The following is a 6,000-nucleotide window of genomic DNA, read 5'->3' on the forward strand; positions in this document are numbered from 1 at the left end:
CATTCATTGCAATTAATGTGCATTACTACACAACTGAATATTGGGTTTTCTAAAGAAGGTACCCCATCACCACAGCCAATGCTCAGGATTACAGAATTTAGAAATTCATATGGGGCGATTTGACGTTGCCCCCACCCCTAATTAAGATGTGCAATCATCTGTGGCACAAAACTAAATTAGTTGCAGTCTTTCTCACGCGAAACAAGAAAAACAAGTAATGCTGGGGACAAGCCCATCAAATGAACACAGACGTTCATTGTGGACCTTATCTCTCACAGATTACTGTCAGTAGGCCATGCTACTGTTCATGAGATCGTTTACGGGGGAAAAGCCAGAAAGATGTCAGCAAAGACAAAGTGGAAAAGCAGTGCTTCCTCATGCCTTTGCAAAGTTGTCTGGAGGGAAGAATGTCCTGAGTTAACATATGCTAATAAATCTCAGTCTGCTCAGTCTACTGTTTGGCCAGAAATTAACACACATTTACTGTCCACAATGTCTCTCCCTGGACCCTTCCCTGTTGGAACAGTTGAGTCAACAGAGCCGCCCATAGTCCAGGAGGGTTTTTTTGTACAAATGTTGATAGCTCGTGAGATGAATTCATGAGAATCACAAAAGAATCCTCCCACTACATTGCTGGATTGTTACTAACCAAATGGCAGAAGCACAATGATTGCATGGATGCAACCTGACGATCATGGTAGTATCAAGCAACAGGATGTCCGGGGTTGAATGACAATGGTCTAGGTATGATTCAACAATACCAGCACTGGGTGACATATCTAAACACCAAGCATTTCGAGAAAAATTAACATTTATTAAAACTTTATTGTTTCATATTGTCACTTTGGGCACACACTGAACACCCAGGCTCAATCGTTATGGGGGTTTAGTTTCCATAAGAGCATTAATAGTGCACTTATAAACCTGTGGATTTTCAACATTGCGCAATGTGGGGCAAATATAAATGTCTGGTGAGTTCGTCTGACGAGCGCGCCCACACTTCAGGAACATATACCATTTCACGTGCTCGGAAACCTTGTCATGGCAGATGCCCATTGTGACCGAGTAAAAAGAGGAAAGCCTAGTTGTTGAGAGACACGCCCCAGTTTGTGTGTATTGTATTTTTTTCTCCCAAACTCAGCTTTCCCACATATCTTAACTGCACTATGCCACCTGCGATTTGGCACCCATAAAAGTATCAGTTAATTTTCTTTATAGTGCACTTCACCATCCCACAGCAGACAAAGCCCCTTTATTCTGCCACTGCCTTTTTATTAACATGGCCTCATATGAAACCTGTCCTGGGTGTGTAGCTTACAGTCCTTGTTCAGAAGATAAAAAGCAACATGTTGGGAACTTACACACACGTTGCGCCCGGAACAAGTCAAATTTAGTTTTGGGGATTTCATTCATTTATATTCTATTATATGACAGCTTGCTCAAACTAATCCAATAAAATGTTTTATAGTAATAACTCAGCTGGTACAAAAAACACTTTGATTTAGAATTAGATCTGAAGTCTATTTTCAAGTAAAGACGAAAACACGCAAAGATAAAAACAATTCAAGAATTGCAACACAATATTGATTACGTTTCTGTCACGGCTGAAAGGTCTAGCCTGACAACAGCCCTGTAGAAGGAAGAGGAGAGCAGCAAGACGATGCTGCAACATTAACGTGGAGACTTGGTGTTTGCTGAGACCTTGTCATTTTGGTTTTGATCTTCTTTGTGTTTGTCCCTATTCCTTGTTTTCTGGCCCTTTGTCATGATGGCTGGACATGAAGAGGAATGAGGACACATACGCACGACATCATGAAACAGGGGTTTAATACAAGGTGAACAAGACAGGGCAGCTTTATACACTCATACACGGGTGAACACAATCAGGAAACCTGGCAACACAGGACGAAGAGTTTCTTGGACCTGAGTTTCATGAATCCTTTCCCGCCAACATTATGTCGTGTTTCTGCTCCTCATTCTCCCTTCAACCCCAAGACGTGACAGTTTTTTAGGCCTATTCTCAGGAAAATACACAATGTGGAAGTCATGGTTTCCAGTTAAACCAAGGAGAACTGCACGTCACATACCGGTCAATCGAGTATGCAATCAGTGATTGAAACCTGAGCTTTCACTTTCACACCAAAAGGGGCGTTGTGTCGAACAATGGACAAAAGTCTGTCACACTCTGATGTAACAAAGCTCTATTTTTAGAAGACCTTCCGGTTAAATTACAGGCTTGTCCAGTACCTCATCACTAACTTCTGAAACAACTGAATTAACTCACACGCAGCGATATTAATCTTGACGTCAACTTGCAATGCATTCATTTTTCCTGGTTCCTATCCAATTGTGCTGTTTATGTAATAAGAAAATCAATGTGTTGCTACGTACAAGCACCTCATAATAAGAAACAGATGGAGAAAAGAATGAACAAAAGTGACAAATGTTTAATGTGATTTGCATATGTATTATATTTTGGAAATGTTTTTTGTGTGGTTTTACTCACACAACCACTTTTCATAATCCACACAGTTCAGACAATAGAAATCAGACCTGGGGCTGACTCCATTTTCATTTATTATCAATATGCAGTCATAAAGGCTAATCATTATTCCATGTCATATAAGGAGGCAAGAAGCGTGAGAGTCAGCCTGATGTATAACTGGAAAAACGGATTTAAATGCCCGAGACAAGGAAACGCATGGCTTGATAAATCAAGCATCCTTCCTCAAGTCACCCTTCACAGAGCCTGATGTACCACTTCTTGTCTGGTTTATGTTATGTCATCTAGCAATACATTTCTCTTAAGATTAGTGACAATGCTGACAGATAAAATAAGTTTGGGCCACTGAAGGTGCCATTTGCGGCAGAGGAATAATTTGTGCCTATCTATGTTATCTCTGTGATTCAGAAGTCAATTTTAAGCACTGATTTCATCCGTAGCTGCTCCACAGAGACAATGGATGTGTTCCATTATATGATTACATAATGTTGTCCATATAAAGTCACATAAAGCACAATAAGAAGGCAAGCACGCACACAATAACTTTGAGGAAGCAAAGTTTTCTGATAAAAACGCCAGTTGCGCGTACAAGTCGACGCGTGTGGTCATTTTGGAGAATCATCACTCAACAGCCATCGAAGATAGTAGATCCGCGTCCGGATTATTTAATCTCTCATTAAACATATGGGTGGCAAACTGGATTGCAACTTTTTGGAACGAGATCAAATCTACCTTGTGGCTGGAGTTTTCATGTGAAGAACGTGACTTCACCATCATTTACCGAGCTGACTGACTTTCCCAGAATGTAATAAAAGTGACGATGCCAGGTAAACACAGTTAATGATAATCTACCCTATGTTATCCTGGAAAAGGAGGGTCTGAACAACTACTGGAAAGCTTCCCGCAACAGGAGTTTCTTTTGTGCCAATGGAACCATTTCTGGCCGATGCTCTTATCTGCCTGCGGTTCAGAAGTCCTTTTCTATAAATGAAAGCTGCAGCGATTATGACGCTGTGTGCCACATCTGAGGTGCTTTATTGCGTGCATCTAATGTTAAAAGTGATGTTGATTGGCAGGCGCGTGATAAACTGCGCCGTTGCTGGTCCTGCCGCCTCTACGCCTCACAGGTGTAGATAGATGGGGCAGGGTGTGAGGCTGATACTGTGATACAGCCCTATTGTTTCTATTGTTTCTTGCCGCTTGTGCGTGCCACTGTTTAGCAATGTACATGTCAAAAGCTCACGGATTGTGCTTTAACAAGAAAAAAGAATACAGCACTAGACCTTGGGTGGGGTGATGCATTTCATCTGAGTACTCGAAATTTACATTTTAAATGAACTGGGAAATTCCCTGGCTCCTCTGATCCCTGCCCTAGATCTTTACATTCTTGGGGAGGAGATAACCGGTAAGGGACTCTTCCTTTTTGAGTAAATGACATGTTGCATAACAGCAGGAAATGGCAACGAGCCCAATTTAAAGTCATTAAACTGGGCCTTTTTGGCTTATTATTATATATATAATAATTATTTATTATATATACATATGATAAATAAATAAAGAATAGGTTGTCTATTGCTAGTCACTGATTCATAAAAAAAGAATAAGAATAAGGTACAGAAGGAACAGAAAAGAAAAGTGAAATTTCCACACTAATAATTAGACAGAAGAAATTAGGGTTAAGGTTCAGATAGCAAAAAGAATCCATGCTTAATCAATGCTAATCACATCGGCTTGGAAGATATGGACCAGAACCTGGTTTATCGAAAATAAAAATGACGGAATACTTGTAAAGGAAAAAACGGAATGTGGTGTAACAGGATTTATGCACTGATTTCGTTTGGAACTGATTACATAATCTTGTCTGCATAAAGTTACATGAAGCATAATGAAAAGGCAAGCGTGCGCAATCCGGTTTGATTAACAAATCTCTCTGATAAAAACGCCAATTGCGTGTACAAGTCGACGCGTGTGGTCATTATGGACGTTGCGGTGCAGGAGAATCATCACTCAACAGCCATCATAGATAGTAGATCCATGTCCAGATTATTTGATCTCTCGTTAAACAACATGGGTGCCAAACTGGGCCGCAAAATATCTTGAATGAGACAAAATGTATTTTGTGTCTAATGTTTTCGTGTGAAGAACGTGACTCCACCATCATTATTTACCGAGCTGACCGACATTCCCAGAATGCAGAAAAGTAAATGAACGTAAATATTTAATGATAATCTCAGATTAGTAACTAAAATCAGTGTTCCCACTGCTATTGAAAAGTTTCCCGTAATGGGCGTAAAACCCTTCATTATCCTGTCTGAGGATTATTTTAAAGCTATTAAATGTCATGGGCCTTTGAACTGCATTTGTTCATGAGTATCTGGTATTCAGTCGGTTTTACTGGAAAGCCTGGATTTGGTATCTTAATCCCTTTAGGGCAGTGGTTGCCTGGCAGGTAAGGAAACAGACCCCTAATTGGAAGGTTGCCGGTTCACATCCTGAACCCCCAAGGTGCCACTGAGGTCCCCTTGAGCAAGGTACCGTCCCCACACACTGCTCCCCGGGCGCCTGTCATGGCTGCCCACTGCTCACGAAGGGTGATGGATAAATGCAGACGACACATTTCGTTGCGTGCACTATATTTAACTTTAACTTTTATCACCCCTTGGACCCCAACATGTCTACTGAGCTACCAGCGATCATCAAAGATGTCCATGGCACTGTTCACTGTGCTATATGTGTGAATAAAACGTTTATTCATGAAATTCTGCCTGTAGTGTACAAAAGTAGACTTTAAAGGAGAGTTGAACCTTGTCTAATGACACAATATATGTCCTGATGGGTGGATTTTGGCATTCCAGACCTTCTGCACACCTGCGTGCCCACAGGCGATGCGCTCACTGCCATCACCAGTGACAAGACAGTGACTTAAAGACACACTCATAAATAGGCAGGCAAGGGGGCCGTGCTGTGTCCCACGAGTCCCCTTCAGCAGCCTCGTACGGTGGCGCTGGGAGCTCTTGCCCTCCACTGACTACAGTACCAACATCAGGAAGTACTTATAGAAAATCTCCTATTGTGCAAATGCCGGAATGCCTCTTACGTAAAGCATACAAAAAAAGACACGCAGAAGTGTTTAACATTTTAATCTTCTAATTGGTTTGACTTGTTGTGTAATAGAAGTCTGCTGCTGTTTACACTCGAATCGCATTCGGCATTAAATCAGATCACACACAATACATGCAGTCTCTGTGATGTAAATGGTTGTGAGGAAAGTCAGCTTCATGATTAACTTCACTGTTTGACTGCATCCTCCTTGTGTACTTAACTCCACCACGTTCCAATAAAACAACCCTGGCCATTCCTGCGTCAAGCGCTGGCTTAGGTCACGGAGGCATCATTCGCCAGACGTAGAGAGACTCTTTTTTACCACGTTGAATGATCTGCACTGCAAGCACATGGTGCGTCTACATTTTAAAAATAAGACAGACAGAACAGCAAAA

Source organism: Denticeps clupeoides, chromosome 18, assembly GCF_900700375.1.
Source record: "Denticeps clupeoides chromosome 18, fDenClu1.1, whole genome shotgun sequence".
Lineage (NCBI taxonomy): Eukaryota > Metazoa > Chordata > Actinopteri > Clupeiformes > Denticipitidae > Denticeps > Denticeps clupeoides.